This window comes from Drosophila bipectinata, chromosome XL, assembly GCF_030179905.1.
Source record: "Drosophila bipectinata strain 14024-0381.07 chromosome XL, DbipHiC1v2, whole genome shotgun sequence".
NCBI classification, from domain to species: Eukaryota; Metazoa; Arthropoda; class Insecta; order Diptera; family Drosophilidae; genus Drosophila; species Drosophila bipectinata.
Genome location: NC_091734.1, coordinates 23,803,654 through 23,818,115, shown reverse-complemented (window position 1 = coordinate 23,818,115; position 14,462 = coordinate 23,803,654). Strand labels below are relative to the sequence as shown.

The 14,462-nt window shown below is 40.3% G+C and overlaps 1 protein-coding gene and 1 long non-coding RNA gene across 7 annotated transcripts in view; one reads left to right on the top strand and one right to left on the bottom strand.

The window, feature by feature from the left end:
• LOC108118554 (protein Tob1-like) overlaps window positions 1-14,462 on the bottom strand; it is a 463,756-nt gene that overhangs the window by 211,020 nt on the left and 238,274 nt on the right. The gene's annotated exons all lie outside the window — the stretch shown is intronic.
• LOC138926416 (uncharacterized) lies at window positions 4,310-14,227 on the top strand. Its single transcript, XR_011442945.1, has 3 exons — window positions 4,310-4,612; window positions 5,252-5,326; window positions 14,167-14,227. It is a non-coding gene; the product is annotated as an uncharacterized lncRNA (long non-coding RNA).

Sequence of the window (14,462 nt, the reverse complement as noted above, 5' to 3'; positions counted from 1 at the left end):
ACAATTTTTTTATATGAGACTGTGGGAATACATCGGACAACCTTGTAGTTTGAAATTGAAAATTCGGACAAATTACTTGAATGTCGAAGCAAGTTTCTCTGTTCCCATACCGACGCAGTTCCGTCCGTAATTGGGATATACTGAGCATGCGAATAATCCGTTACTTTAGCGTTAACTAGGGTTGTCCTTGTGGACTCCCTCTAATAAGGACAGACGTTCCCATGTCTGCTTGTACACGCTCTTCTGTGTACAGTGCGGTTAGTTTATTTCCTTACCTTTTGTTATTTTTGAGATATACTTTTTCTCCTACCTCAAAAATTCTGTTTTTTCTAGTAGGGTTGCACTTATCTAGATTGGCCTGTTGTCCCTTTTCAATATTACTTATTATTGCCGATTTCTGTTCGGCATTAGCTGAGTGCAAGGCCTGCTTAGGTGGCAGTCTTGTCATTGAATGTATTGTCTTGTTTTATTCTACCGTGGCTGTCATAATAAGCTCAACGGTATCGTCAACCTTTTGGTCGATTTTCATGCACCTAGCGATCTCAGTTAGGGTACTGTGGAATCGCTCTACTTGTCCGTTTGAGCTGCTGTGTAGAGGGGGTGCATTAACAATGTCAATGTTATATTGATTTTTCAGTAATGAGGTTATAGTCTCCGAGTTGAAAGGCGCCTCATTATCACAATATATTGTTTTAATGGTTGGGAAAAAATTTATTAGTTGTAATATGAGACTGCGCACATCGACTATGGCCCTAGAAAGTAATGGCTGTACTACAACGAACTTTGAAAATTTATCTAAACAGGATAAAAAAAAAAATCTCTTATCGTATCGTAGAGTATATGTCAATATGCAGCATTTCGCCAGCATATGAAGGTGTTGGTGTGAACCCAACTCCTGCTTCTTGGGGTGTCTGTTGTACTTCTCCTTGGTGCATGTCTTGCAGTTTACAACCACTTCGTTGGCCAGTTTGGGCATATTTGAAAAAAAGTAATCCTGAAGGACTTGTTTAACATTTTTCTGGGCTGCCCTATGAGCGCGGTTGTGTTCGCAGATAATTATTTCTTATTGTTCATTTGCATCCTTGATCTCATTCACGAAATTTTTGCAATGCCAGAACTTGGTTGCTGGGAATCCGGTCACCAAGGAATGTTAGATGCATACTAGTGCAGAGAGGTCGCAGTAAATGGCGTTAACAACGACTACGTTTGCCACCTTTTTGACCAATCCGAACAGCGCGTCCCTGTTATTGAATTAGATTATGTGTCGGTTTTTGGTCCCGAAAACTATAAAGTGTCGCCGTAAAGGCTGCTTTTGCTTCCTCCGGGATTATTTGATTCCTGTAGAAGTTCAAGGGTTTATCGGTAGATTCGACCGTGTAGGTTACGGAAAGTTTACTGTGAATAGTGGCTACGTAAGATTGGGGTTCGTTTTGTATAGCGTTTATGTTTTGTCGTGACAAAGCATCGGCCACAATATTTTCTTTTCCGTGGTTGTAGAATACCTTGGCGTTATGTCCTTCGATGAATGCTTTCCATCGTTTAATTTTAGCATTTTTATTTCGCTTGAATACAGCGAAAGTAAAAGGTTGATGGTCCGTAAAAATCCTGATCTCTTTTGTGCCGTATAGGTAGTTTGGTAGTTTTATTTGCTAATAATTCTCATTCGTTGGTTGCGTAATTGAGCTCACAGTCTTTCAACGTACGAGATATCATTGTGATTGGCCTGTCTTTTTTTTTGGGACAGTACTGCACCGATACCGCTTGCTGAGGCATCGGTGGTCAAATCGAAAGGAAGTTTGAAATTTGGATACGTTAGTATCACACCTTCTGATGACAAAATGTCTCGCAGGCGCTCCAACGCTTTGCGTTGGGACTCATCAAATTCGATAGCCACTTTTTTCGACATGTGTTTATTAACCGTGCCTTCCCTCCCTTAAGTATGGAGGTAAGTGGTCTGGCTATGGTAGCGAAGTCCTTGACAAAACTTCTGTAGAAACTGGCAGCCCTAAAAAAGACCTGAGGCTGATCAAATTTTTTGGTTCGGTGCTTTCGGAGAATATTATCACGTCTGCATCAAGTCCCTTTTTGTCAACAACCCATGTTGGGCTGTTAAATGGCAACCTAGAAGGCCGGATAAAGCCATCCTTTAACACCTGTTTGATTTCTGTTAACGAAATCTGCTGCTTCCGTGGGGTAAGGATATAGCTTGGAATATACGGGTTCGCTAGTCTCCGTACGAATTGTGGCAATGATCGATGTGTTACAAGGTAGCGCCTCGTTAGAGTGCAAAAACATTTGTTTCCTCTTAAGGATTATTTTTTTAAATGCAGCTTTTACTGAATTTGGGGCTATTAAGTCATCGATATTTGTGAAGTTCACAGTATCGCATTCGTGGTATATGAGCTGTTCAGATATGTTTTCATACCTGATTGTGCTGTTATGTAAATTTAATGCCGCTCCGGCCTGGGTTAGCAAGTCGAAACCAATCATGGCATCAAAAGTGTTGATAGTATCGAGTAAAAAAAAATTGAGCCTTTAGGCCGAATATGTTCATAAAGCATTTTTCTTTTATATTACTGGAGCCATGAATGGAACTCACAGTGAATGGGAAATCGACAGGCATTATATTCTTTAGCTCCTTTAGGGGCTTTACATAATTCTTTGCCGCTCCAGTGTCTATGAGAATTTTTATAGTTCTCCCCGCCAGCCCTCGCTCAATTTAGGGCAAGCGAGACCTTTAAAAAATTGACGAGGTCGCTACCGTCAAATGAGTCACTGTCATCATCAATTTCATTTAGTGCGGCTGTGGCGGGCACTAAAGAGACCAAAAAAAGATTGGTCTCTTTGGGCCCTGCAAGTTTTGGTATTGAGTGTTTTTTCCCTGTTTAAACACGTAGGATGTCAGAATTTAGAAGATGATGGATCAATATCCATAGGTTCCGGTAATTGATTATGTTTACCCTGATCTACCCAGTTGTCCTGTTTACGTCATAGATCATTGTTCTGATACTTGTTTGGCTTTTTGAAAAAATGGGGATTTTTTTCTGGTCTGCGGTCGGCACCAGAATTTTTCCCTTGTTTCTCGGGCGCTCGATGCTGGCCCTTGTGAAAATCTGTACTTTGATTTTTTTGCTCAGCTACTTGGGCATATGTGGCCGCGAACATACTTCGTTCGATACTGGCCTCTGCCTCTCTAGCTAATGCCAGTGCATTGCCTGTGCAGGAAATACAACAGCCTTAGTGATTTTTGTAGACCGGAACAGAATACGTGTACAGCGTCAGCCCTAACTTCTGAATTGAGTAATGAAGCCCTTTCGTCGTCATGTGTCATGACCATTTTTTTTTGTCACGAGGGTCAATTTTCGTTCGACCTCATCGTAGTACTGCATAAGTGTTTGTTCGCCCTGACGGACCTACTCAGGTCCCTGCCGTAATAGGCGCAAAGATGTTTTATCTGCGTAGAAGCAGTCTAATCTATCTAGTATGGCTTTAAAATTAAGCACTGTATTATAAGAAAATAGCAGCGCGCGCGAGTTAACATGCCCTAGTTAACATTCCCTCTCCACAGCCACAGGGAGAGAACACAGAAACGGCAACTGTAAAAAACTAACGCCGATGGAACAACAAAAAACATCGCCAAAAAAAGAACTCTGACGGACACGCACAATTCTCGTGCACTCATACATATTCCCCTACATACTTCTTTATAATAAAAAGATCATTCTTATTCTGTACTCCAAGCTAAACGGTCGTTTATTTGCAAGCCTTCTTTCCAGCGTTAGAAAAGGCGATAGCCATATACGAGATCCCCTTTACTCCCTCGGTTACGAGACTGTAACTGGCGCAGCCGGACTACGAACAAGGGATTAACCATGCCCACTACGCTTATCGTTCAAATTTGCTTGTAGGAGGTGAGTGAACAGGTGACAGCAGTGGTTGTGACACATTAGTAGTGAAATAATTACAAATAATACATACATACTTAAAAGAGAGAACAATTGCAAATGGGATTTCGGGAGGGAGCGACACCAAAAATGTGCAAATAAAATTAACGAAATCAAATTCTAAATGCCATGCAAGCGACCGTATATGTGTACATCAAACGCTGATAAGGCACCGGGTTCGCTAGTAAGGGACAATTTACTACTACTATACCAACAAGCTGCTGTGTGCGATGACCGTATAAGTGTACATCAATCGCTGATAAGGCACCGGTATCATCAATACACAGCAGCAGCTCAACAGAAACAAAAAATATAAATAAAAAAAAAAAGAAAAAAAAATTCGACATCTTAAACTGCTATGTGTGGCGATCGTGTGTGTGTCGGAGAGCACTTTGTGTGCACATGTGAGAGAGCCACGCTACTATTGCATCAGCCTATAGCTGAATTGTGATTGGTTGTTGTGGTTTGGCGTCTCCAAGAACAATCGTTACGACGCGACGACAGCCTGGCGCCGCTGTCGCCGAGTATGGTTCACTGAAGAAGCAAATTAAGGAAATAGATCAGTCGAACATTAGACTTCGTTGTGACCAGAGCTCGATATCAACCCATTTATCAATCGCCGACAACGGAAGAGGACAATCTGCACACAGTGGTTTACAAAGATAAATGTAAGTTGTGTGATTAACGACCGTATATGTGTACAACAATCGCTGTTAAGACACCGAGATCGTTTCCATTTGTCAATTTACATGAATGCAAATGTATTATTATGAAAAACAAAACAAGAACAAAAAAAAAAAAAAAACCAAAAATGGTAGAATAAATTAAACCTGCACAAATATTATACTGTTCCCTTCAGCAAATATCAGGCAAACATTGTATGTATTTGTGTTACGCCGCTCGTGAAACTCTTGTTGCGTCGTTGTGCAGTGGCTGCCGCCATGAGCCGATTACGCGCCGGAGTGGCGGAGTGACACTTGGTGCCGTTTGGCTTGTACATTGCTGAATTCCCTTTTTGCACTACACACTAAAGAATAATAAAATTAATTGAAAGAAAATGCTATACCTTCTATTTCTATATTACATGTCAAAAAAAAAAAAAAAAAAAAAAAATATATATATAAAAATAAATAAATAAATAATAATAATAATAAGAAAAAGAAGAGAAAACAACAAGCATTCCATGAACAACATAACTTTCATTGCTGTCACGTGTTCACTAACCTATAATAAAAAAAAAAAATAAAAAAGAAGAATAATATATATATTTTTTTTTGTATATTTACTAAATCGCATACAACAACAAGGTGGAAGGAAACACAGCAGCACTACACGAATGGCATACAACTTACACTAAACACAGAGAAGCAGCAAAACTACAGGTTTTCCTTTTGCTTTGTAAAGAATACATACATATATGTACATAGTATCACATATTATAGTACACTATTTAACCACATTAATACACAAACGAAGCCGTGTGGCAAATTTATCCTAATTTATACTATACTTCAAAAATACATACACAAATAATTAATTTACATATATATAGTTACTACTTTACATATTATTACTATTTTATATACATTACATACGTAGCATTACCATACTTCAATATAGCCAGTTTTTTTTTCTCAATACATGTAAAACAGTCACCACTAGTAACATAGTTAGGGGCAGATTAGATCTAAAGAGCGAGGCCAGTCTATCTGAGAAAAGGGAAGCGATAGAAACAAAAGAGAAAGACCAGCTAGTTCAATCCCAAAACAAACAAACAAATCCCAAACTACATATTAGGACAACAGAATTATAATAAAGGGAACAACGGCCGCCATGTACCACGACATGATAACACCAACAACGACAATAATAGTCGCTTTACACAGCGACAGCAAAATTTTAACAACAATGATAATAGACGCTTCACAAGTCAATATAATTCCAATAACGATAGAAATGGTCGACACGATAGACAAACTTTGGGTAGGAACCCCTTCCACAATAACACCAAACCAGAGCAGACCCTAAACCACCAAGGCAAGAACAACCATAATCCAAGCGCTCCCCTATGTAACATCAACGATGATGAAAATTTTCTACTAGAAGCCTCGGGAAACCAGTCGGTTACATAAGCAAGAAGAGTCACGGATCTTCCTTGCCATTTGTTTTCCTATCATCAAACTTCATGGTGTCAAAACCTCTCAAATATCTAATAGATACTGGATCTACCTACTCATTCATAAACCCAGCACTTATTAGCGAAGACCGCATCAAAAAACTTACATCCGATATAAATATCCACACTGTACTCAGTACATTCAAAATTCGGGAATATACAGATGGAATAAATTTCAAACAGTTCAAAAAAATACCCAATTTTAAGTTCTTACTATTTAACTTCCACCCTCACTTCAATGGTCTTCTAGGCATGGATTTCCTATACGGCCTAAATGCAAAAATAAACTTTGCCGACTCCATATTAGAAACATCAGAAACCGCCATTCCAATACTCACAAGAGCAAACCCTGTAGATACATTACATACCATACCACAAAATACCAAATTGCGACTACCGCTCCCAGTATACTTCATGCAGGGAGACTTTATATATGAAACCACTAATTTGGATAATCAAATAGTCATAACAGGTGGCTTATACACCGCAATCGCAGGATCCGCCTATTTCGAAGTCTGTAATAACTCAGACCAGATCCAAACACTTTATCTGGAAGAACCGTTACAGGCAGAAGAGTTCTCTCCACAAACCCACCAATACTTAAACTGCATGTCCGCGGCAACTAATACAGAATTACCGGATAATCAACAATTTAACATTAAGACGGAACACCTCAATAGCGAGGAAAAAAAACATATTCTAAAACTATGCAAATCATTCAAAAGACTTTTTCACGGTGAAAACAATCAACTAACGTTTTCTAACGTAGTCAAACACTCAATACCAACAACAGATAATATACCAATTCACACAAAATCCAACCGTTACCCATTTATTCATAAAGACGAAGTTCGAAAGCAAATTTCAAAAATGCTGGAACAGAACATCATAAAAAGCAGCTATTCCCCATGGAGTGCACCCGTCTGGGTCGTACCTAAGAAAGAGGACATCACAGGCGAAAAAAAGTGGCGCTTGGTAATCGATTTTCGAAAATTAAATGAAAAAACGATCGCTGATAGATACCCTATTCCGAACATTGCAGATATACTAGACAGCTTAGGAAAGACTATGTATTTCACAACAATAGACTTAGCAAGTGGTTTTCACCAAATACAAATGAACCCACGCGACGCCAACAAGACGGCATTCACCGTCGAAAATGGGCATTATGAGTTCACAAGGATGCCCTTCGGGCTCAAGAACGCCCCTGCCACGTTCCAACGCGTTATGGACAACGTCTTAGGTGACCTAGTTGGTAACGTCTGTCTCGTATATCTCGACGACATAATAGTATTCTCACCCTCACTCCAAAAACATATAGCAGATATTAAATCTGTATTCATAAAGCTCCAAAACGCAAATCTAAAAATCCAGCCGAGCAAGTGTCACTTTTTAAGGAAGGAAATAAGCTTCCTGGGACACATCGTCACCCAGGAAGGAGTCAAGCCAAACCCACTTAAGATACAAGCCATCAAGGACTTCCCCTGCCCAAAGACAGCTAGGGAAATTAAGTCATTGTTGGGACTATTAGGGTATTACAGGAAATTCATTAAGGACTTCGCAAGAATAACTAAACCCATGACGAGACAATTAAAAGGAGGGAAATCTATAATAATAGATGAGGAATTTAAACAGGCATTCGAAACGTCGAAAGATCTCCTTTGTAATGATCCCATACTCATATACCCTGATTTTAATAAGCCGTTCACGTTGACCACAGAGGCAAGTAACTATGCGATAGGCTCTGTGTTGTCACAAGGCCCGGAAACTAATGACAAACCCATATCCTTCGCTAGCAGGACACTATCGGATACGGAAGTCCGCTATTCTACGATAGAGAAAGAAATGCTAGCTATCATTTGGTCTGTAGGTCATTTCAGACCATACCTCTTCGGGCGTAGATTCAAAATAGTCACAGACCATAAGCCATTAATCTGGTTAGACAATCTGAAAGGCCAGAATACAAAACTACTTCGATGGAAAACGATCCTGGCCCCTTACGACTACAAAATCGAATACAAAAAATGGTCGCAAAATGTAGTCGCCGATGCACTTAGCAGAATTGAGCCAAACTTGAACATAAACGAAGACCCACAAATTATACCAATCGCTTCACAACCACTAAATCACTTTAATAGTCAAATAGTATTCCGTACTGGACCAACAACTGCAAGACAAATAGAAACACCGTTTGCCCAAAAAATAAGACACATAATCACAGAAACAACAGAAACCTCCAAACAATCCTGAAACCGAATAAAACATTCGCAATATTTGCACCAGACAATATTTTCAAAATAATGGAAGAATCCTATAATAACTATTTCTTCGAAAACGACGTATACAAACTTTCCCGCTGCAAAATACAGCTAACCGAAATTACTGATCCTCATGACCAGGAAAACAAAATCCGAGAGTACCACTTTAACACCAATCATAGGGGGATAGATGAAACATATAACCATTTAAAAAGGGACATTTATTTTCCGCATTTAAAAGACATTATCACAAAAATTATAAAAAATTGCGATACCTGCCTAACCCTCAAGTACGACAGACACCCCCATAGACCACTGTTGCAAACTCCATCCGCCCCAGAGGGACCATTGGCGGTCGTGCATATAGACATATATTTCATTAACAATACTTGTAACCTCACCATTATAGACAAATTCACCAAGCTAGCGCAAGCCTACCCCCTTAGCAATAGGAATTCAATAAAAGTCGACGATGCCCTATTACAATTTATAAGCCACTACGGCCCACCAAAGGAAATAATTTTCGACCAGGGCGCGGAATTTTCAGGCAGTCTATTCAATGACCTCTTAACCCAATTCCAAATAACAGCTCATAAAACTTCATTTCAACAATCAACGGGCAACGCTTCGGTCGAAAGACTGCATTCCACCTTAACTGAACTATACAGAATAATCATCAACAAACGAAAGGAAGCACGCCTAGAATGCGGGCATGACCAGATACTCGCAGAAGCTGTTGCAACATATAACAATGCAATACACTCCAGCACTTCTTATACCCCTTTTGAGCTCTTTCACGGAAGAACTCACATATTCAACAAAACAATAACATTCAACAATCACCACGACTATCTTAAGAAATTAAACGAATTTAGGAAAGAAATATACCCAAAAGTACAGGAACATTTAAACTCGACCACAGAAAAAAGATTGGCTAAATTAAACGAGGACAGAGAGACACCAGTCCAAGTTGAACCTAATGATACGGTATTTAGAAAAGAAAACCGTAGAAACAAGATAACTCCGAGATTTTCATTACACAAAGTAGGTAGGGACAAAGGCGTCACCTTCCTAACAACTAAAGGTCAAAAGTTACACAAACAAAAAATTAGAAAAATAGTTAAGAAATTTATAAAACCCGGAGCACCAGCTTAAGCAACAATACTAACACCGACACAATTCTCAACGTACTTCGACCCGTAGTCCAGAATCCTTTTAATAACCACCCAGCTCTTAAAGTATCATTAGAAGTCCTACGAAACAAATCAAACAGGTAGAAACCGAAATAGATACATTCTTTCCGCACACTAGAAGTAAAAGCGGTCTTATTATGGTCTGGGGACCATACTCAAATCTACCCCGGGAAACCTAGATGATACATTTATCCATTTCAATATATAGTAATAAGATAAACTATAATATAGACACACTGAACTGATAGTCACTTAATCAGTAAACTAAACCTTATCGCTAAATTTTTATTTAATAAGCAACAAATACAACATAAGAAATATAATAAGTAAACAAAATGTAACGTTAGCATAAGATGAACATATTATAAATTAAGTTATACCCTAAACACAACACACATGTTTAATATTAAGATAACCATTTTTGATATAAATTGTTAAATTCAAATATCGTCGGAGTTCGTGGCGCACACCAACAACACGTCGCCTGGCTACCTGACTCCGATCCGGCCATTCCCCCTCTGTGGCCTTCTCTTCGGACTGGGGGGGGGGAGGAGTTAACATGCCCCAGTTAACATTCCCTCTCCACAGCCACAGGGAGAGAACACAGAAACGGCAACTGTAAAAAACTAACGCCGATGGAACAACAAAAAACATCGCCAAAAAAAGAACTCTGACGGACACGCACAATTCTCGTGCACTCATACATATTCCCCTACATACTTCTTTATAATAAAAAGATCATTCTTATTCTGTACTCCAAGCTAAACGGTCGTTTATTTGCAAGCCTTCTTTCCAGCGTTAGAAAAGGCGATAGCCAGATACGAGATCCCCTTTACTCCCTCGGTTACGAGACTGTAACTCGCGCGGGCCCCTAATTTTTTTTTTAATAATAGTAACGGCTTGGTAATGCGCGGAACTGCCCTCATAAGACTCGAATAATTCATAGGCATCGGTGGCGGATTGCCTCCATGCCACGTACTCGTCTGTACGCCAGTAAAATCTAGAATTGACTTCACTATATGTAATGGTATATCGCACTGTGGTGCTCCCGGTATTGCCCTTACCCTCTGGTAAGATTCTACCTCTGGCGCTTCTAAACGCAAGCTCTAAAGCTGTTGATTAACGGCATTGATCTGACCCGCGAATTCGGCTCTGAGCCTCTGTTCTTGGCTAGCTAATACGGACAGCAAAAACGCCTCTATTTGTGTCGCGTTCATGGTTTCTGCGTTATTTTCTTGTTGTGCCCGTGTTGATACTAATTTGTTGATACTTAACACAAGTTATTGGGAGGCCAAATGTTTTAATTCGACATAATTAATTTTTTATATTATAATTTTATATTAAAAACCGGGTGCTTGGCGTCCTAAAGAAAATTTTATTTTGGTACGGCCGAAATTAATTCACTTTATTTGTAAGTCGCCTTTACTGTGAAGTACTGTAAATTTTTTAATTTTTTGTAAATAATTTGTAGGGATTCTTATTTATTTTCTCCCTGTATGTGTATTTGAATTTTGACTGTATTAATTTTGATCAGCATTATCAGCTGTATTTATTTTGATCACTTACATATTTTTGTGTCGTGGATTCGGTATTAAAGTTGGGTGCCAATTATGTTTTAACTGTGGAGCCACGCGCTGTCTTTCGCCGCTGTCCGTGAGGGTGAGAAGTTGCGATCCAATTGCCACCGTGGCTGATCTGGGAGAGGGGGTGATGACGCAATTGCCACCGTGGCTGACTGCTCTTATGGATGAGCCGGGCGGTTGCCACTGGCTCTCTTCTCTCTTCTTATGAAGACTACGTCGGGAATAACTAACTCCGTTGTTAACGGCCCTTAAGGCTCGATATCCAATTTCAATTAATAAAGTAAATGTTGACGGCCAATGCCGGAGTTTTATTTTCAAGCCAATGCTCTTTATTGAATGTCAAGAAAAAACTGAAAACATAAAAGACTTTACGTAGCCTATGCGCGGCCGGTAAGCCGACCGCTCGTGTAGCAAAGTTCTGACACTAGCAAAATCAATATAACTCACCATACAGTGCACTAATAAGAACCAGGCACAGCCCCTAAAGATGTTTCTGCTAATTTTGCAACTGAACAGTCTGCATCTAGCTTTCTTTGAGCTCGGACGTTTACTTTTTCGCTCATGTCGCCTCTCGTTTGCACCGAGTACAGTGCAGAAGTTACTGCTACCCAACTTCGTGGTTATGCGGACGTTCGGTGCGCGTCGATCTGCCGGCGTGCCTACCACACCGGTTGTGTGGATTTGCCTTCGGGGGCTATAAAACTACTTATTAACATTCCGATCTTAATGTGGCAATGTGATAGCTGCTTCATTGGAAATGATTCGCATTCCAAAATAGATGAGCTAAATCATAAAGTTATGGATCTGGAATCCCTTTTCGAAAGCTTTAATGCCAATGTGGACCATGCCCTGGTAAATGGATCGGCTGGACCCGCTGGATGTATCTCTTCCGCTGGGGTGCAAGTTGTTGCTCCCCCTTCTATGCCCACCAGCAATGGGAGCAAAAAGGCTACACTGGGCCAGGCCCCAACGGCATCTTAGGTGCCTGTCCCGAGGAAAAAGCGGCTCAACCCTAATAGGCGCATTGTGGGACAAGCACCCAGTTGCGCTCAGCTTCAAGTGCTTCCCACCTTGAAATACCCACATGGTGGTAAATTTGCGATGTCTACCCAACCGGATGCATTGTGCAAGTTTGTCGCAGATAAGCTGAATGTGGAGCCAAGTGATTTAGCCTGTGCTAGGCTGATCAAAAAAGATGCTGACATCAACGCCCCCAAGTTCGTCAATTTTAAATTGGGAGTTCCGGAGCAATATTTCCCTACAGTCTCCAATGATAATTTTTTGCCTATGTCGGTAAATATCAGCCGGTTAGTCCATAGAGAGCCTGCTAAAGTTATTGACCTCTCGGCGATTCTACCTTTACCACAATCGCAATCTTCAAAAAACCCCCAGTTAGCGGCGCCGCTGGCGCCGTTACTACTTGTTCTTCTCAAACTTCAGTTTGTCACCCCGGTGGCTCTCTGCTGCGCTACCAGCAACAAATGGCGTGGGCGTTAATGGTAACGGTTGACGCTGGAATTCCTCCAATAATTGGCTTCGTTTGCTGATCGATATTCTTTAACAACAACAACTTTTTTCACGGCGAGTTGTTTATTTCTAATCTTTACTTGTGGATGCCCAGCAACAACAAGACGATGGTAATCGAGACGATGGCGGCGCATCGCTGCTCATCTTATCTCTTTTCGCTGGACCACTCGCTGGTGCTTTTTTTCGCCGATGGATGATGTTAATTTACGTTTTGGACGTGTGGGTGGATCTTTGCTGCGTTTGGATGTGCCTGACTATGAATGCTCAATGTTTTCACCTGGCACTGGATTTGCCTTGCAACTGGACTCTCGCAGGTCTACTGATGAGGCTAATGGAAATTTATATATGTCCTCGTTGGCTATCCTACAAGCTATGCGTATTGGATATGCCTCCACATGCACCAGTACCAGAGTGCACTTTCATCATTGCCGCCTTGCCGTCCAATTTCCAGATTGGACTGTAGCTACTCGTCGTCATCGCACCCCAATAAAAGCCTAAAAGTTATATTCCAAAATATATCGGGAATGAGAACCAAGACCCGGATGGTATTCCTCAATTCTTCTGCCTGCGATTTTGATGTAATCATCCTTGTGGAAACGTGGCTCAATGACAAATTTAGCTCCTCTGAGTTCTTCGAGCCTAGCTTGTATCATGTATTTCGAAAAGACCGAGATGAATTCAGTACCCAGTGTGGACGAGGTGGTGGTCACTATTATATCACTATTGTCTGTGCTAGAACGTCGGACCCTACCGCTTTGATGGTAGCTGGCCATTTTAACTTAAGCTCCATTGTCTGGTTTTGGGACCCGGAATCTCCCTGCATGCTCCCTGCATGCTCCAACGTTCACCAGAGCCATGAAATTGTAGTTTTAAATGATATTTTTAGTCTGAGCCTCTTTTTCAAGTAAATAATATTTTAAATGATTTATCCAAAATTCATGATCTTATTTTTATACCCTTGCAGAGGGTATTATAATTTTGTCCAAAAGTGTGCAACGCGGTGAAGGAGACATCTTTGACCCTATAAAGTATATATATTCTTGATCAGGATCACCTCCTGAGTTGATATGAGCATGTCCGTCTGTCTGTCTGTTTCTACGCGAACTAGTCTCTCAGTTTTAAAGCTATCGACTTGAAACTTTGCACACACCCTTCTTTCCTTTGCACGCAGTATATAAGTGGAACAAAGGAACTTGGTACAGATTCGCAGTGGAACTTGGTACAGATTCTATTCTATATTCCGGTTTTAACTGCAAGGGTATATCAACTTCGGCTCCGCCCGAAGTTAGCTTTGCTTTCTTGTTATAAATAATGTGGTTAATAGTAAAGTAGAATTGTGCAAAGTACCATTTAGTTCATGTGATATGCACCACAAGCCGTTAGTAATTAATATTGAGTTTTATAGTTTTTTGCCTTCTGCTTCACCTATTCCATATTATCATTTGAACGATACTAACTTTTTACTTATTAATACCTCTATTTCAGCCTTCAGCCTTCACCTCTTCAGCCTTTGATTGGGTTTCCCTTTTTTCGGATGAAAAAATCGATGATTTTAATACTAAGTTCTTGGTTGCCCTTTTTATACCCTTGCAGAGGGTATTAAAAAAACTAGTTTCTCAGTTTTCAGTCTCTTAGTCTCTAGTCCCCGCAAATCCGCAAACGACATCGAATGAAGAGTATTTCAGAGTCACCACATTCATTCCTTGCATCGATACTTTGATACAAAATTTGACGGACAGATTCTTCAGGAACGAAGATATTTTTTCCAGTTTCCAACTGCT